General features: G+C 41.2%; 1 pseudogene; it reads left to right on the top strand.

The window, feature by feature from the left end:
• The first annotated feature begins 13808 nt into the window (after positions 1-13808).
• LOC138161575 (V-type proton ATPase subunit C 1 pseudogene) lies at positions 13809-19198 on the top strand (annotated as a pseudogene).
• The last annotated feature ends 1057 nt before the right edge of the window (positions 19199-20255 follow it).

Below are 20255 nucleotides of genomic sequence, written 5' to 3'. Positions count from 1 at the left end.
TGAATTAAGTGCTAAATTTTGTGACTAGGGCCAAAAGTGCCAGAGCAAATCAGGGAAAGAGAAATTGCTGTGGGTTGATAAGGTGCCTTTACATAGCATTTTAGGGTTTGCAGAGCTTTTTAGATATGAAACCCCACTAGACCTTCACAGCAAACCTGGGAGGTGGGTGCTATTATTTTTTTTTTCATTTTACACGTGAGGATACCAACACTGAGAAAGGTTAAAAGACTTACCTAGGATCACTCAACTAGTCATTAATAATAATAATAAAAGCCAAAGCTTTAAAGTGCCTACTATGTACCAGATACTGTGCTGAGCATTTTATAATTATCTCATTTGACCCTCACTACAACTTTGCAAAGTACATGCTGCTATCATCTCCATTTTGCAGTTAAGGCAACTGAGGCAAAAAGAAATTAAATGACTTACCCAGGGTCTTCCAGTCAAGAAATATTTGAGGTTAGATTTAAAACCAGGTTCACCAGACTCGGGTCATGTACTCTGTGTGCTATGGTGCTCGCTAACTGTTTCTGACTAAAAGATGTCCTCCCACGCAGATGGGAAGAGAAAAGGTGGGCCATTAAGACAGGAAGCCCAATTCAACTCAATAAGCCTTCATGGAGCCCTATGTTTGTTGTTAATTGGGTATACAGAGATAAAATAAGAAATGACTATTGCCCTGGTAGCCAAGTCTAGAAGAAAGTGCCCAGCACATTAGCTGGATCCCTAAAGGAGGATTTATGGGTGAGATGACAAGAATTAGGTAGAATGAGAGTGGAAATGGCTTTTCTCATGCACTAAAGTGGAGAGGATACCCACATTGATAAGATAAGGAAGCTATTGACAAATTACAGAAGCTATTGAAAGAATTTATTGAAAATTATATTATTTAGTATGTTATGAACTCAAAATCTAGTTGACATCATAACACAGAAGAACAAACACTGGCTCTGAAATTAAAACAGCTGGGTTCAAATGCTAGCTTTGATACTTATTACTCTATGGACCTGGACATGTCACTTTATCTCTAGGATTTTGGTTTCCTCATCTGTAAAATGGGGGGTGGGGGTGGTCCATTGCCGTTTTTGGTCTATGATCTGATACACACATTCTCATTCTTTTTTTTGCGGGGGGTGGGGGACGTCCTACTTTGTTCTACAGTCAGAGCAGGATAGTCATTGGAGACATCACCACTTGGCATGAGGGGGTCTGGGGCCTCAGCAGAGGAATGTTTCTGATAATCTTTATACATAAAATATGAACATTTTAAAAGAATCATTCACTATAAAGGACTTGACATTTCCCAAGAGCTCTAAAATAAATTATTAGTTATTTCCTTTCTAAAAGGAACCATTAAGATTGTTTGGATAATTTTGTTGTTCTGCCATTGTTCAGTGGTGTCTGACTCTTCACAATCCTATTCGGGGTTTTCTTGGCAACCCCGGGAGTGGTTTGCCATTTCCTTCCACAGTTTGTTTTATAGATAAGGAATCTGAGAGGCAAACATGGTTAAGTGACCTGTCCAGTGTCACATGGCTAAGAAGTGTCTAAGGTCAGATTTGAACTCAGGAAGATGAATCTTCCTTAGTCTAAGTCCAAAGCTCTATCTGCTGCACCAACTAGCACCCATTTAGGATAATGCATAAGACTAAATACTGGGAATTTAAGCCCTGCCAGGAAAAAAAAAAACACAACACCAAACATATCAGTCAAATGTTTTGAATGGAAGCTCTTTGAGGGCTGTTTGATTTTTGTCTTTATATCCCTAATGCCTACCACACTGTGGAATTAGGATAAGATAGAGTTAAGGTTAGCCTGGCACACTGTAGCTTTGTAATAGAGAATCAAGCCTGATGTCAGAATGACTCAAGTTCTAACACAGCCTCCAATATTTACTATTTATGTGGTCCTAGGCAAGTCACTTAATCTTGGGCTGCCTCAGTTTCCTCATCTGTGAAATTCAGATAATAATTACCCCTACCTCCAAGGGGTGTTTTGGGGACAAAATAAGCTAATATTTGGAAAATGCTTTGCAAATCTGAAAATGCTATAGAAATGCTAGCTCTTATTTTTAAATGTTGAATGATGTCTTCCAAATTCTAACTTCATTGTTTTCAAAAATGCTAATTAGCATGTTAAAGTAGTTCTTCATGTTGTCTACTGTAATAAAGAAATACAAAAGGGTATATGTCAACCTCCAAACTGTATTTCAAACCCAGTAAAGATTTGAGGGCTACAGTGCCCTAGAATTCTAGGGCAGGAGTAGAAATACAGACAGAAACATCAGAGTGAAGCAGTTGGATAAGCAGCCTGGGTTCAAGTTGACCTCTGACACAATATAGCGAACACACGTTACGGGCCATCTCTCCAAGCATATTAGTGATGAGATTCCCCAGGAGCCATACAACAATGATTTCTGAATTACTTTAATTTGTATTTTTCTTGTATTTATATCTAAGGTTTGGCCAAGGAATAATGATGCACATATAGTCATTGGATCCTTGCCTTTCTTTCTGATGTTACCTGTCCATCATGCCCTCTGGATACATCCTCACAGCCAAAGTGACTGCAAGGTTTTGGCCATCCAAGTGATTTGGCCATAGGTAGGACCTAAGATACATCACTGAAATCCTTTATGTTGCATACATAGAACATGATCTATATATTTAAGGAGATAGTTCTTAGGGGAATGAAATGTGGTAAAAGTTCTACCATTTGGGGAAAAAACTCCCAAATTACTTCTACTAAGTATATTAAATAAGAAAAAACAGATAGTTACTAAATCTATGTCAAGTAATGGAAATATTGTCTTAAAAATCAGATCTGCCTTCAAATGCTTGCGCTGGTATTTACGGATTATGTGATGATGGACTTCTCTGGGGCTCAGTTTCCTCACCTGTAAAATCAGCACTTGGGCTAGATCATTTCTATGTACATGTTGTCTCCCCAGATAGAATATTAACCCTTTAAAGGAAAGGTGATTTTGTGATTGTCTTTTTATCCCAGGTGCCTAGCATGCCCCCGGGAATGTCGGAGCCACTTCATCATGACTGGCATCTGCAGTGTTATAGATGCTTGATAGCATTCATATAGTACTCTGAGGTTTGCAAAGCACTCTACGTACATTGCCTTTTTGCTGCTGCTGCTGCTGTTCACTTGTTTCAGTTCTATCTGACTCTTCATGACCCCATTTGGGGGTTTCTTGGCAAAGACACTGGAGTAGTCTGCTATTTCCTTCTCCAGCTCATTTTACAGATGAGGAGCTGAGGCAGAGGTAAATGGCTTGCCCAGGGTCACACAGATAGTAAGTGTCTGAGGCCAGACTTGAACTCAAGTTGATGAGTCTTTCTGAATACAGTCCCACCTAGCTTCTCCTTATATTGTCTTATTTGATGCTTAATAAATTCTGTTAATTCATTGCTTCCAAATCTATGGTTCTATGAATCTGTGATTATTATCTTATATTAGATCTACACAATTATGGGGTTAAGGCAGAGCAAGTGTGTTTGGGGCCAAATTCTTGGAGTGATCACAAAATGAGCCTTCTGTTTACCTTTGGATATACACAACTGTCTTAAGAAGATACTGAATTTGAGAAATTATAAAAGGTATTGCTCCCCTGTCTGGTCAGGAAAGATTGAATTCTGATTGCTTTCATACTTTTTTTTACCAGTATTCTGTGAATGGAGTAATTCTTTCATGAGTATCTTTTATATCTGGTAGTGACTGTTGGGAACTACCACAAAGCTTGCACATAGTAAGTTAGTCTCAAAGTTTTACTCAGATTCATTATTTAATATCTCAAAGTTTTTCCTCCTAGCTTACTGATCAGTTTGCTAATGGCATACACTCCTAAATCAGAAACCATCAGGAAACCATATTCCCCACTCCCAGACTGCATTGCTTTACCCTTGGAATGGCTCTGCTAAATCACACACACCAATTCCTAAGCCTTAGAAAAATGGTTATTAATACTCAAGGGCACTTGAATGATTCCAGTCCTTTCTTATTCACCTACAGTATTTTGAATTAATTTGTGCCTAATTTTTTTTTTAATTCCCCTAATGATCCTACCTAATTAATCTGGGTAAAGGATGTTCCCAGAGACACAATTGGAAATTTAGGGGAAAGACTATTGAATAATGATGTTCAGAACTTTAGGTCAGGTATTTTGTCTGAGACAAGAAGTAGTAATTAATTCAATTCAATTATTAAATACATAGTATGGGCAAGGCACTGTCCTAGGTACTGAATCTATTACAGCAAAACCAAAACAGTCTCTGCCCTCTGAGAGCTTACATTCTACTGGCTTGGGGAGTGGAGAGGATGAGACAAGTACCAAGATAAATATACAGTTTATCCAAAGTAACATGAAGTATTTTTTAATAAGAAAAAACCACTAGCCAGGAAAATTAGGAAAGACTTTAGACAGAAGGTCACACATGAGTAGTGTTTTGAAAGAGGATACACGTTCTTGACATGGGAAATGGAAAAATGGGAGGTGGGTGGCGGAGTATTGTGTACAGAGGTAGTAAACAAACAGACCACAGCAAGTATGGGAAATGGAGGGATATGAAATAATACTAACTGGGAGTCATCTTGGGGAGGATTTTAAGTCCAGGATAAGGATTTAGTATTTTGCATGTTCAATAGAATTAAATCTAATGAAGTATGTTTACTTGAATTCAACTGAACCAACGAATCAAATTTAATTTAGTGGAAGGAAAAGACAAGTAGGGTTAGTCCGAGAATTCCTTCTCAATTATCTATCAAAGGCCTGAAAATCATTGATAACAACCTTGTTGAAGCACAAACCCCCCCCCCCCCAACCATAGTTCTAGTTTATCATTTCTCAAGTCAAGGAGCCCAAGACAGAGATTGTTGGGAATGTTTTGACTATGCACGTTGGACAATGGAATACTTTACCAATGGGGATATGGGATGTCAGGCTTTGGCAGGCCTTAAAATCAGTTTGGGTTGTTAACCACCTTTAGTGGTATGAGTGTTTTTCTGACAAGGAGAAAGGGTTGCAGTAGATAATCTCTCAGGAGCTTTTATGGACTTATGGGAAGAGCATGATAGACTGGGAATGAGCCTTGGACTGGGAGTCAGAAGTCCTGTCCTCTAGTTTCTGGATGTCTCCTTACTGTCTTATTGGAGGTTTTTTTTGTTTCTATTTCTATATCTAGCACTTAGCACTGTGCTTGGCACAAACTCACTTAATAAATGTTTTATCTATCTATCCACCCAACTATTTATCATATAGCAGTGACAAAGACAAGCAGGTCATTTAACTGTTCTGGACATCAATTCCTCATCTGTTAAATGGTAATGTAGAGCCCAAATGGAAGAGGAATTCCTATTGATAGTGAGGTCCTCTAGAGACTCCTGGGGATTGCATTAAACTAATTAAATCAAGTCTCAAAACACTGCAGATGCTCCTATGTGAGATTTGTAATTACTTAAAAGAGTTTGGAGCACCCATACACATAAGAAAAACCAAGTGGATGATGAATGTTTTTTGTTCAAATTATGACACTCTGGCAACCCACATAAATGCCAGACAAAGATAAATGAATAAATAAAGAAATGAGAGCTATACAGAGGATAAATAGGATAGAGAGAGAGAGAAACAAAAGGAGAGATGAGAGATAGGATAGATAGATTGAATAAATGATGATATAAATATATAAGACATATATCTACATACGTCTACATATATACATGTATTTGTGTGTATGTATGTATGTAGATACACATAGAGATGAATGGGTTGAATCATCATAGGAAAAGCAAAAAGGATTTTTAATGACCATTCCCCACCTCACCCCACCAGCTGCAAGCTTAACCATAAAACAAATACCCATTTTTTATCAATAATATTTTTCCAGGAATGCTATATGTATATGAGTCATAGCTGTATTTTGAAGAATTAATATTGAAGGTCACTCAAAAGGTGGTGGAGAGGCTCATGGTGGGTGGACATGAGCTGGCTGCAGCACAAAGCAACATAAAACATGCCATCAGATAAGTGTTGTTCTTCAGTCATTTCAGTTATGCCCAACTCAGTGACCCCATTTAGGGTTTTCTTGGCAAAGCCTAGAGTGGCTTGCCATTTCCTTCTCCAGCTCATTTTACAGAAGAGGAAACTGAGGCAAACAGGGTTAAGTGACTTGCCCATGGTCACACAGCTAATAAATATCTGAGGTCAGATTTTGATTCAGGTCTTCCTGGCTGCAGACCTGGCACTCTACCCCCAGAAAAGTGTATTATGGGTAAGGAAGATTGACTGTTCATGTAGTGAGAACAAGGGGTAACCAATAGTTAGCTTGCATGTTCCATGGGTCTTCATTCAATGTCAAGAGATCTAGCAGAAGGTCCCCATTAGGTTGTCAGTCACCAAGAGACTAGAAATCAAAGGAGGTGGACAAGAATCACACAGGATGGGAAGGTCTATATGGAATCTGATTAGCTCCATTGACAGAACCACCCAGATTGATGAGCACATAGCCTTATCAAAGTGAAATGGGGTTAGTTATACTCATTCTCTTTAAGTCCCAGAGTTCTTGTGAGGGAAGTGCTATATAAACCTTAAAGGGGACTATAAATCTGTAGACTCAAGGGACTATAGATTCAAATGTAGAAAGGCTTTAGACAATATCTCGTCCAACCTTCTCATTTTACAGATGAAGAAACTAAGGCACAAAAAGGGGAAATGACTTACTCTTAGTCACACAGGTAGTATAGAATAATCTCATAGCTGAGATTCAAACCTGGGTTCTATGGCTCCAAATGGAGCATTTCCCCCTTATTTTATGGTACTTTAATATTATTCCAACTCTAGGATGTCCTTGGAATCCAAGAAATACAGAATAACTCATGGAAACAGCATATACTATGGAGGCCAGGGAACTGGGAATTTTCTGTGACTATATAATAAATCATTATTTTAAAGAAGTAAGGATCAGAAGCCAGGGGTCTTCCCATTATGAAGAGACTTCTTTCTGTCTCCGGTTGAGTCATTAAAACAACAGGAACTGCCTATAATGGTTCAGGTCACTCATGCAATATTGGTAGTTTCATCTGCAGATTCCCATAAGGACAACTGATTAATTGAGGTGCTCTGGTGAGGCACCAATGGGAATTCACATTGGATCATAGGGTCTCAGACATATATAATGCAACCAATTGAGAGAGGGCTCCCAGCAGAGTAATCAATATACATTTGTATGAAGCCTGTGGCTGAAAAAAACAAATCATTGAGCTTGGACTCTGAGGAGTCATTACTCAATCACCCTCTTCCAAACACTGACTTGCCCTCCAGGTCTCCAAACTGAGCTGTCAAATCAAGTGTTGACTCCAAGCAAAAGGTTGTGGAGACAAATTAACTCAGACCTACAGAGTTAGACTGCAATTAAAGAGATCTGTGTCAACAGGACACTTGGGAAGTCCCAATCATCTAAATAGCCCTACTCCCTAGCAACCTCAGGATTCCCAGAGTACCTACATCTCACCTAAAACCTTTGGTTAATGTTCACTGTGGCACTGTTCATGCTGTGACAGCAGCAAGGGACCAAGATGGGACTACTTGAGTGAATCCTCCAACTTAACTGGGTACCAATTTTAATCAGAATGCAAATGAGGAGATGATGTGGAGTCACTTTCTCTGAATCTCATTTCCTCATTTGTAAAATGGAAACAATAATATATATATATATATAGTACCTACTTTGAGAGAAATTATTATTTCTCTAATGTATTTAATAGTTAATTATTGAATTAGGACCAAGGTTTTCTTCTTCTTTTTTCTATTTCCACTTCCAGACATCAACCAGTGTGGAAAATTTGGGGCAGAATTTACCCATCCAGAAAAACTAAGATCAAATCAAAGACAGTAAAGAAATTCCAAGTTTAGGCAAATGGGTGGATTCCTGTTCATTGTGTTTACTCAGATAGGTCAGGGAAAATGTGAATTGTCTTTTTGTCAAATGGGTGATACAGATATTGATAAATCTCTTCGACTAAGATTTGAGTGCCCAGTGTCATGTACCTCCAGACCCTCATTGGAATAAGCCCATCTCTCATTATAATATTCACTTTTTCATTACTTGTTAATGAATCAGAGTTATATTTTCCCTAAGTTATACCCCATTTTCAAAAGACTTTATAAATCTCAAAGGTTTGACAGGCTCAGTCTATTTGCTTACCAATGGGACAATGAGCCTCTTCTGTTGACTGCTTTCTAGACATAGTCAATAAAATTGATTTTAATTTACCCAGAAACTCTGCCTCTCAGAAATTTTCAATTATCACAACTTCCTACCACTGTTATCAAACCTAAGTGAGATAACTTATGTCATGAACTTTGCAAGCTGTTAATGCACTCCTTTGATGACAGTTATTCTTCATACTGCTCCATTAAACTTTTCTCTGGACATCATAGTAGGGAATGTCCCTTGAGTCCAAACACTATGCCTTTAATATCTTCATATTCCCAGAACTTCACACACAGAGTCACATTCACTGTAATAAGGCAATTAATAAATGTTTGCTGAACAAATGAATGAATGAATAAAAGTACACATTCATATAAAGAGTATAGACAAAACTGCCTGAGTTCCCACGATCCCATCTTATTTCTGCCTCAACAGAAAGGGAATATACTAGGGGATTAGTATCATAATATGCTAAAGTAAAGCTTCCTGAAACGAGATTAGCAAGCATCCTAACCACAGAGGCATAGACACTTCTAGTTGACTGGGTTTTTCCCCCATTTCAAACACTCTATAAAGTCGCTGCTCAAGTGGCATCTAGGTCTCAGTTTCCTCCTCCTTAAAATGGTGAGTGATCTCTAAAGGCCCTTCTAGCTCTTAAAGTCTCTTACTGAAAGATTGCCTCGAAAGGTTCATTCAGTTCATAGCCTTCCCCCGAGTCTGAAATTTCCATCCTTCAAACATGCTCAATGTCTACAGAAGACATTGTTAAAAAAAAAAAAAAAAAGGCAAACTAACCATATAGTAAGCCTTTAGAATGCTTGCTATATTCGATTGAAATGCAAAGACCCAGTCAGGGAGAAGATATGATTTTGACCCAGTCCTATCCATTAGCAGGATTTAATTGAATAGATCAGATCTTCTGCCTAGCAAAGAGCAGGGTCCTAAGGACACAGTGGTTAAGCATGGAGATGAGAGTGAGAAGAGAGAAATAATAAAAAAGTATGTGCCTTGAGGAGGAGGGGGGAGAGGAGAAGAAGAGGGAGAGCTGGCCATCAGAGAGCACTCGTTATCTGGGAAAGAGGCACAGAAGCAATGAGCTCACGTTTATATCTGTACTTTAAAGACTGCAAAGCAGTTTATGTGTATTTTCTCACTTGGGAGGGAGATGCTCTTATTATTCCCATTTCACAGATGAAAAAACTGAGGCTCAGAAATTTTAAGTGAATTGCCCATGCTTACACAGCTAGGTCACAATTTGAACCCCTGAGCTGTGACACTTTCTACTGTACACTTTCTACTGTGCTGCACTGAAAGAAAGGAAAGAGAAAGGGAGGGAAGGAAGGGAGGGAGGTAGGAAGGAAGGACGGAAGGAGGGAAGGAAGGAAGGAAGGAAGGAAGGAAGGAAGGAAGGAAGGAATTACTAAATTACTACAGGCACCATACTAAATGCCTTACCAAACATTTCTTTCATCCCCACACAACCCTAGGAGGTAGATGCTGTTACCCACATTCTGAAGCTAAGTAAACTGAAGAGCAAAAGTTTCCGGTTACACGTCTACTAAGTGTCTGCGGCTGGATTTGAACTCATATTTCCCTAAGTCCAGGCCCAGTGGTCTACCCAGTGAATCATCTAACTGCTGGAAATAGAAGATTCCAGGAAAGGAACAAAAAAGAAGCCTCCTACTTTGTGACCTTGCCCAGGCTTCTCCCAGCAATCGCTCCATCTTTAGACGGGCAGGTCTGGCCATCTTGGTCCAAGGAGGACCCCTCAGACACTTAAGTGAACAATCCCTCTGCAGACAGAGCATCCAAGTGGCCCCTGTGAATGCTCACAGACGGCAGACTCTCTCCAGAGTCACAGTGCCAAGAGTCGTGACTGAGAGCAACGTTTAACCACAGGGCTTCCTCAAGCCAGTGCTCCTGTGGATGTTAGAAAACGCTTCCTTCTGTCTCCTGCTGAGCAGCAAATATTGAATCCTGAGATGCACCCTCCTGGTGCCAACACTACTCCCTGGCCATAACTTAGGGGTAGAGTAGGGGGCATGACTAAGAGTGACTAACACGTGAGCATGCTCCCTGCCAGACACCCATCCTCAGGAGACACACAGAGGACTGATGAATGGGACCTCCAGCCAAGGGCCCTGCAGGTCACAGGTCCCCAGGCAGGCTCCAGAAGGACTTCTCATCCCTCCTCTCCCTCCTGCACTTCCTCTCTTGGCAACAGATTTGGACCAGAGTTGGTATCAAACTGCTTTATGGATAAGTCAAGCAACTAACACTGATGCCAAATGCCATGTGCCTAGGATTTTGCTGGCCCACACAGGTCTAGAATGTGCAAAGTGCTTTCTGTAAACTATCTCATCAAAGCCATTTGCCTCACTGGGAGCACTGTTTCAGGGAGAAATGCAGCCATACTCCATCTCACTCATCCTTGGACCTATTCTCCAGACTTCTCTTCCTGTTCTCAGCATTGACCCAGAGTGAGGACTCTCCACATGCGCCGGCTTTCTAGGGGCCCATCCATGTAGTCTCCTCCCCTCTTCCCCTAAGGATGGTCCCATTAGTGGTGTTTGGGTACTAGTCACTTAGCATGGCAGGTGCTACATGGGAAAAACCTAATAGTTACTTTGTCCATCTGTCTGTCTACCTGGCTGTCTGTCTCTACAAAAGCTGCAGGAGAGAAGTACTCTAGGCATGATTTGGCCCTTTTTTAAGTGAGGAAACTGGTGTCAGAGAGGTTGAGATTTTAATAATTCACTCTACACGTTAAGGTGAACTTTTCTCACAAAGACCCATGGAGATTTTTTAAAATTCAAGGACTTACTGCATCCTGTCCCATGCTTACCCATGTGACTCTGGGCTGGTCACGTAACCTTCTGGGCCTCCATTTCCTCCTACACAAAATAAAGGAGTTGACCCCGATCACCCTAGATCTTGGGGTTAATTTTGACCAGATTATTAGCAGAGAGGAGAGCACAAGCTCCCCATCTTCAAATCGGTTCAAACCAATGATTATTTCATATCCAATGCCTACAAGGCCTTCTCTGGGTCTTACTATGCTAAATGTTGCCCAATGCCGCTGCTCATGTTTCTTTCTTTGGGGAGCTTCCAAGGTGGAGCATGTGATGAAGGGGGGAGGGAGAGAGGGAGAAAGAAAGGAGGGAAGAGAGAAAAAGAGGGGGAAGGAGGAAGAGAGGTAGAAAAGGAGGGAGGGAAGGAGAGGGAGAGAGACAGAGATGGGTCAGGGGGGAGGCAGACAAAGGTTTAGTGACTTGTTCAGAGTCAACACACTTACTAAGCGTCTGAGGCTGGATTTGAACTCAGTTCTTCTAGACTCCCAGCCTAGTGATTTCTCTATTGTACTCCCTAGCTCCCTCAGTTCTAAATGGAATCTAGTCTACATTGCTTTATCTTTCTGCAAGAATGACACAAAAAAATTTGTCAAATGCTTCACTCAAATCTGGGTAAATTATATGTGTCATACAGTGAGGATAGTGAAGGATCTCACTAACAGTATTACATGAATATTATTAAAGGAACTGAGCCCTGAAGAAGAAAACCCTAGGGCAGGGGAGAGATCATTCCAGTTTTCTCCAAATCTTGGGAGGGCTGTCTGTCTGACTCGTCCCCATTGGCCCCAGTAGACAGAACCAGTCGCTGTGGATGAAGGTTTCAAGGAGCAACAATTGGGTTGAATGTAAGGAAAACCTCCTTCCCACTCGAGTGGCACAGAGAGCAGTGGGCTGCCCCCAAGCAGCGGGCTCTTGTCAAGTGTGCCTTTTAGGGCACGTCTTGCTCAGAAATGGATTGAAGTCAATAGTCTTTGAAGTACCTCCCCCCTTTGGCATCCTGTGAGCATCCAGGATTCACAACTGGAATAACAATGGCAAATGGAGCTTGGCCTCTGGAGCCATAGATGAACGCCCACAGCCCACCTAAAGTCTCATCTCGCCTCGTAGCAAATGCAGAAGTTTAAGCTAAAAGCAAATGAAGGAATATTCTCACAGTTTGGCCTGAGCTGTGGCCACTGAAAGGCTTCAGCTTTGTGGAGAATTTGACTTTCAAAAGCAATTGTCCTAGGCTTTGGTGGAAGCTTGTGCACAGAGGCCAGAGGAATTGTGTTTTTATCACCATTCATCAATTAAGAATGCAAAGAAGATGCCCTAGCCTGACTATATATAACATTCTGCTCCCTTATTCTGCCCCTTTTACAAAGAACATGCCTAGCCTGACAATAGGTGTGTCTATATGTATACATGTGTGTGTATAATGTTCTGCACCCATAAGCCCCCACCTCTGCAAAGAAGGGTGATAGATTTGGAACTAGAAGCTAGACTCCCTCATCATTTTATAGGAAAAGACTAAGGCCTAGGGAGATTCAATGACTTATCCAAGGTCACAAGTGCCAAGCCTCAGAGGTGAAAGGAGAAGAGAATGCACATTGATGTAACATCTACCAAGCATGAGGGTCTCTGCTAAATGCTTTACAGTGATAATCATGTGATCCTCCCCACAAGCCTACAAGGCAGGTGCTGCTTGCAGCTCCATTTTACAGAGGAGGAGACTGAGTTGGGCCAAAGTTCAGTGCCCTGCCCAGAATCACACAGCTATGAGTGTCTGAAGCTGGATTTGAACTCGGGTCTTCCCAACTCCAGGTTCAGTGCTCTGTCTACTGCACCACCTTGTTGCCAAATTCTACCTGGGCTCTTTAAGGTGAACCACAGACCAAGAGGAATCATCTAACTGAATGTCAAGGTTCAATAGATTATTTACAAGGAGTTTCTATTTTGTACTCTTAGATGTGGAATTTTGGGTGAAATGTCATGCTTCTTTGGTCAAAGGACATCCAGAGAGAGTATTGCCTTCAATGCTAGGGACCACATTCTATGAAAGATTTCCGCATCATACATACAAGGATCTATAGGGAAACTTTGTTCAGTCATTTCAGTCATGTCTGACTCTCCATGAACCCATTTGGGGTTTTCTTGTCAGAGATACTACAGTGGTTTTGCCATTTCCTTCTCCAACTCATTTTACAGATGAGGAAACTGAGGCCAACAGGGCTAAGTGAGTGCTAAGCCCAGGGTCACACAGCTAGTAAGTATCTGAGGTCAGATTTGAACTCAGGAAATAGAGTCTTCCTGACTCCAGGCCTGGCACTCTATCCACTGCAGGACCTAGGAATGTTTTATTTGGATAAGATTCAGATCTTATGGTATCTGCCTTCAAGTATTGGAAGGGTTATCATGGAAAGGAGGGACTATTTGACTCCAGAGGTCAGAACCAGGGCAATGGGTAAAAGCTGCAAAGAATACAACTCAGTAAGCAAAAATGCCTTAAAAGTTAGAACTATCCAAAAGTGAAATGGGGCAAGTAGGTGCCATTGTGGGTCCTGATCTGGCCATAGGTATTCATTAGCTGTGTGACCCTGACCAAGTCACTTAACCCTGTTTGCCTCAGTTTCCTCATCTGTAAAATGAGCTGGAGAACGGAATGGCAAACCACTCCAGTATCTCTGCCAAGAAGACCCCAAATGAGGTCACAAGGACTTGGATATGACTGAAAAACAACCAAAAAATAGCAACAACAAACATGAAATGGGCTGCGAGAGGAAAGAGTGAGTCCCCTTTCACTTCAAGTGAATGCCGGGTAGCTGTTTCCCAGCCATGTCGCTTGGGGGATTCCTGGGTAACCACTGAAGTCCCTTCCCACTCTGAGATTCTGTCTCCACTAAAATTAAAGTTCTATGAAGGTAGAAACTGTTGTCGTCCGCCTTCATCACTTAGCATGGCTCCAGACATAGAGAATGCACTTAATAAATGATGACTGATTGATTCTGATCCATTTTTAAGATTAATTACTAGTATCCCAGAAGAAGGCAGCTACACTGACTTGTTATTCCTCAGTCGAATGCTGTCAGAGTTTTATGATGTTAGGAAAGCAAGACATAAAAATCTCAGCATAGTCACTTCAGGTGGCAAACTCATTAACCTGTGAGAGACAGAGTCTGCGGCTTCAGCTACTGTGTGTCTAAGGCCAAGTCAGAGCAGGCTGGGGGCCCGGAGATTGGAATAGAGCTCTCAGAGTCATGGAATTTCATTGTTTTCCTCTGCATCTGTTCTGAGAAACAAGTCAAACCTCCCTGAACCCTGGTTCAGTTTCTTATTTTTCTTTTCCTTTTTCCCCATGCAGAAATGCTCAAGGAGCCTGCACACTCTGTCCCTCCCATCCAAGCTGACCTGACTGCCAAGGTTTCCAGCAAAGGGAAAACGTGTGGTCACTGGGATGAATATTTCATTGCTCACTCCCCAGGCGCTGGTAGATCAGCATATACAAATTACACCAATGCCATGCCAGAGGGAGCCTGCCCGAAGTCTTCTAGATAGGAGGGCTTGCAAAGCCACTTAAAATTCTAGTCACCATATGATATGATTTGAAGGCGGCTGGAAGCTTCAGAAGGCATTTGAGGGGCCAGGGAAAAAATAATAACCCATTTCTGGGGTTTTTTTCTTTCCTTAAAATTATGCATGGGGAATGCAAGAGGGGGTCCAGCCCTTTCACATACTTTTCAAGCTATATTTTGGTCTGAACATGTGACTCCAGCTATTTTTCTGAATCTCTCCAGTGCCTTGTCAATCACCTAACCAGAAGATGGTCCATTAACTCATCAATTTCCAAGACTTCCTGCATCACAAGATGAAGAAATGGTTAGTAAAGGGAAGGAAAAATCTCTCTCTTTCTCTCTCTGGAAATCTGGAAAAATAAAAAGGCAACCCTCCGATTTAGAAGGGGCCTCTATGTAACAGGCATACTCTGATGTTGAAATGGCCCCTCCTTTTACTGAACACCCCTTCCTTTTCAGGAAAGTTTGATGATGGAATCTTCCATGCTGGAAACATCCATACCACATGATTGACCACTGAGGGTAGGGGGAGGAAGAGGGGAATCCTCTGGCTGCAGCAGGGATGGAAAACCAATGCAAATGCCTGACTGAGACTCCTCCCCTCCACTAAGAAAGGTCTTTATATCTAGCCAGCTTTGGAAAGATGGGCTGGCCTAGATTCCTTAGCCTGGTAATATATTATCTGCTGCTCTGAGCTACCAAATTAATCAACAAAGATAGCTATTTTGAGCTGCTCACTCAACAAGGATTTCTTTTTTGTTTGGTTGGGTTTTTTTTTTGTTTTAAGGATTTCTTCTCTGTTATGTGCCAAGCATGGGCTAGGGGGTTTGGGACAGAGGGACACAATGGAATAGTCACTATGCTAAATGAGTTCATATTCTATGGATAATGAGCAGGTCGAGAGAGACAAAGTATAAATATATGTGAGGCTTCACCCCAGTTTGTAGGCTTAGACAATCACTCAAAATACTAAGAGGTTAAGTTACTTGTCCAAGTTCAAAGCCAATATGCAGCAGAAGCCTGAACCCAGGCATTCCTATGTTTAAAACCAGCTCTCTATTCACTAAATATATAACAATATGTGCAAGTAACGGGGGAGTTAGGTAGAGGGACATTAGTTGCTGGGGACATCAGAAGAGGCTTCACGTGGCATTAGGGCTGAACCTTGAAGGAAACTCCAAATCCCAAGGGGGTAGAGATGATCAAGGGGGGAATTCCAGGCATGGGAGTCTGCCTGGGCAGAGAAATGTTGTGTGTGAATGACAGCATGAAGTCCAGTTTGACTGAACCAAAATATACATGAAGGAGAAAAATGTAGAATAATGAAGATTGTGAAAAGCTTTAGAAGATGAAGAGGGGTTGGTTTAATCCCACAGGTAATAGGGAGAGAGCAGGCCTTCGTAAATGTAAAGTGAAAAAATACAAGTATAGTCCGTTCCCAGATAGTGCAGACAAAGACTCCTCGTGGAGATTAAGATTCACACGGAACGTTTTCATTAGGCTGGAACCACAATTACAACTTTGAATAGTATGAATTCACTCCAAAGGGTTCATTCACGCTCATCAATGTTCCCTGTGTACACAAGAGAGTTAGAGAGGAGAAGCTATTGGTGATAAGGAAAGGCTTCCATCAAGAAGGAGGATGCCTTCAAGTTTTGTCTTGAAGGAAGAGCAGGATTCTGGGAAGCCTGGGTGAGTAGGTGTGAGGAATGGCCAGAGCAAAGGAAGAGAGGTGGGAAATAGAGCATCATGTGTGAGGAAAGGGAAGAAGGTCAGTCTTGTTGAGTCACAGAGTGCAGGAGGGGAAGCAACACTTGGAAATGAGCCTGGAAAGACTGGTTAGCCCGGGACGTAAAGGGCTTTAAAAGCAAAAGAGACAAGTTTCTATTTGTTCCAGAAGCAATAGGGAGCCAATGATTATTGATTAGAGGCACTTGTAACATGGACAGATCTTTGGTTAAAGAAAATTACTTTGGCAGCATTATGGAGGATGGACAGAGGTGAAGAGAGACAAAGCAAGATCACTCAGAAGACGATTGCAATACTTGAGGAAAGAGGTGGTAAAGGTCTGAACTCAAGTTATAGTTGTGTGAATAAAAAGATAGGAAAGGGGGGTGGCTAGGTGGTGCAGTGAATAAAGCACCGGCCCTTGAGTCAGGAGGACCTGAGTTCAAATCTGGCCTCAGACACTTAACACAAAAACTAGCCAGGTGACCTTGGGCAAGTCACCTAACCCCAATTGCCCTCCAAAAAGGAAATATATATAGAAAGATAGAAAAGGATAGAAGATATTATAGAGGTAAAAATGGCAAAGGGGCACCTAGGTGTCACAGTGCATAGAGTGCCAGGCCTGGAGTCAGGAAGATTCTTCATGAGCTCAAATCAAGTCTCAGACATTTAGTAGCTGTGTGACCCTGGCCAAGTCACTTAAACCTGTTTGCCTCAGTTTTTTTTTTTTAATCTGGAAAATGAGCTAGAGAAGGAAATGGACCACTCCAGTATCTTTGCCAAGAAAACCCTAAATAGGGTCAGGAGGAGTCAGACATGACTGAAACAACTGAACAATAATGATGGCAAAATTTGGCAACTAACTGGATGTTCAAGGTAAGAGAGAGTTGGGGAGCCAAGGCTAATGTCAAGGTTACAAACTTAGAAGACCAAAAAAACAGTGGTGCCTTCAACAGAAATAAGGAAAACTGGGAGAGGGGCAGGCTTAAGGGGAAAGATAATTTGTTCTGTTTTGTACATGTTGAGTTTAAGATGTCTCTGGTACTTCCAGTTTGAAATGTACAATAGGCAATTGGTGATGCAGGACTGAAATTCAGCGGAGACACTGAGAGTGGGTATATTGATTTGGGAATCATAGGTATCTGGATGACAATTAAACCCATAGGGGCTGATGAGGTCACCAAGAGAGACAGTGTAGACAAAGACCAAAGGCATTCAATTGGAGTCTTGCTGAAAACCAATAATTGGGGGGGGGGGGATTTACATGATGAGACAACAATGGAGACTCCAAAGGCATGAAAAAAGACAAATAGGAAAAGACCTGAGAGAAAGTGGTTTCACAAAATCCCAGAGAGGAGAAAGTGAGCCTCTTTTCTGTACCCGGAGAGGAGAGGGATGTCAGCTGTGCCAAAAGCAGCACATACATCTGGAAGGATATGGGTATGGAAAATGATCACCAGATTTGGCAATTCCAAGACTAATGGTAGCTTTGGAGAGAACAGGTTCAGTCTAGTGAGAAGGTCAGAAGTCAGATTGCAAGCAGTTGAAAAAGTGAGAGGACTTGCTTGGGCTTGGTGTGTGACTCTCATTGGTGGGGGCCACAGCTGTCCCCAGAGCCCTGGGAACTAGGAGGAGAGCTGAGCTAAGTCTTCCCAGGTTTCCTGCCTCAGTCACCCCTTTTTTTCTTGCCAGAGCATCTGTAACAACCTTGCTTTTGGAAAAATTCCTTGTTATGTATAACTGAGTTCATCTTATGTCAGCAAACATGAGAGAAACTATGTACAGCAACCAAAAATAATGATCTCTCTACTAATTCAAAGTTCAACATTCTTTACTTATAGGTTGGCATATGGGTTGTTTAGGTTACATTATCAGAAGAATTGGCTAAACCAGATGCATTTGCGGAGGGAGTTGTTAAGTGGCCCAACATATGGCTGATGTAAAACCCCATATGGGGTCATGACCAACAGTTTAAGAAGCCCTGAAGGGGTCACTAGTAGAACAAGTTTAAGAAAACCTGTACTACAGGATATAAGATAAAGTTCAAGAAAACCTGTTGGTCAGTTGGAGTTGACTTGGTTACACATATAACAAGTTTCCAACAGAATATGTCCAGGTATCTATCGATTCAATCAGACCCTGGAAAATATTTCTGAAATAACTGGTAAGGGAGTAACTCAAATTATCAATGACTTGAAAGCCCAACAATCTGTGTATAATAATCTGAAACACAATCTTCAGAATTTGGAAAGAAAGAATGCATTAAATCACAATGACCAGGTTAAGCAACATGAGACATTAACTGAGATGGTAGTCCTGTGCAATGTTCCCTTGTTTATAAAGACAGGGAATGACCACAGACAAAAAGCCAAGGAGACTAAGATCGTTGTCCATGATTTTCGCTATAATGAAGAGGAGATGAATGCAACCAGAGAGGAGATGATTGGGCTCTCCACCAACAAGAAGTCATTTGCAGTTGCTAGTTTGGTGGCTGAAAGTGAATTTCAGTGAAGCTTTCATAGCATTGATTCATGTGAAAGCATTAAGAGTTTTTGTTGAGTCTGTTCTAAGGTATGTACCATCAATGAATTTCCAAGCAATGCTACTTCAACCCAATAAGAAAACCATGAAGAAACTGAGAGAAGTATTGTCTGATTTGTACAAACTCCTGGAAATTAGTGCAATAGCCATTATTGATGTTCCCATGGGTATTTGAAGCTTAAATCTCAGTCAACAAGAATGTTATCCCTATGTATACTAAGAGACTGATTGCAATCTGTTGGAATTAAGTAAAAATGGCCCTCAATACTGGGAATCCTATGCTAGTGTTACTATATATGAACAGAAATGAGGTTGCAGTATGCCTATGCTTTTAATTATTTATTAATTCAATTTGGGGGAGCTAGGTGGCTCAGTGGATGGATAGAGTTCCAAGCCTAGAGTCATAAAGTCTCTCCTTCCTGAGTTCCAATGCAGTCTGAGAAGCTAACTAGCCATGTGACCTCTGGCAAGTGACTGAACCCTGCTTACCTCAGTTTCCTCATCTGTAAAATGAGCTGGAAAAGGAAATGCCAAACCCTTCCAGTGGTTTCTTTACCAAAAAAAAACCCCAAATAGGGTCACAAAGAGCCAGACATGACTGAAACAACTGAACAACCCAATGCTTGCTTCTTACTCCCATTAGTTATGTGAATTTCCCCATAGCAGTGCATCTATTGACATTTCCTTTACAAAGAATATATTTAGATATAGATGTAGATATTATTACTTCTTTGTTTATCAGGTCTACAAATGTGTACTGAAAAAAGATCAGAGTTTACTTATAAACAGAATAGCATTTTTTTAAAAAAGAGGTTTTTCTTCATTAATATAGAGGTATGCATTCAGTAAACTCCCCACTATTGTTCACAAAGACCTTGTTTACAGGGGAAAAGTGTAAACATCTGTACTATTTTGTTCCCTGCATTTAGAAGTTATGACTGTTGAATGGTTATTGAATTGTGATGTAAAAAAGTAACAATATTCAGGTATCTGTTTTCTGAATATTTCCAACAACAATCTATGAGCACTGTCAACACCCACAGGCGAGAATAAAATTATCCATACAAAAAAAAAAGTGAGTGAGAGACTGGGACTAAGCAGTGGAGGCAGGGAGTGTGTGTAGACAGCTTTTTCTCCGAGTTTGACTGAGAAAGGCAAGATAGAGATATAGGGCAATAGCTTGAGGGCAAGGTAGGATCTAGGGAAGATTTTCTAAGGATGTGGGAGACTTGAACGTTGGAAAGCATTAGGAGAGAGAGCAGTAGAGAGGAAGGGGGCTGAATTTGCAATCAACAGAAGAAGATAGGAAGGGATAGCTTCAAGGGCACATGCAGAGGGTTTCCCACCTTTCCATCAGACACTAGGGG

The sequence above is a fragment of the Petaurus breviceps genome, unplaced genomic scaffold (assembly GCF_028583685.1).
Source record: "Petaurus breviceps papuanus isolate PSGF00001 unplaced genomic scaffold, PetGlider_PUasm1.0 185, whole genome shotgun sequence".
NCBI classification, from domain to species: domain Eukaryota; kingdom Metazoa; phylum Chordata; class Mammalia; order Diprotodontia; family Petauridae; genus Petaurus; species Petaurus breviceps.
This window is presented reverse-complemented; position numbering and strand designations above follow the sequence as displayed.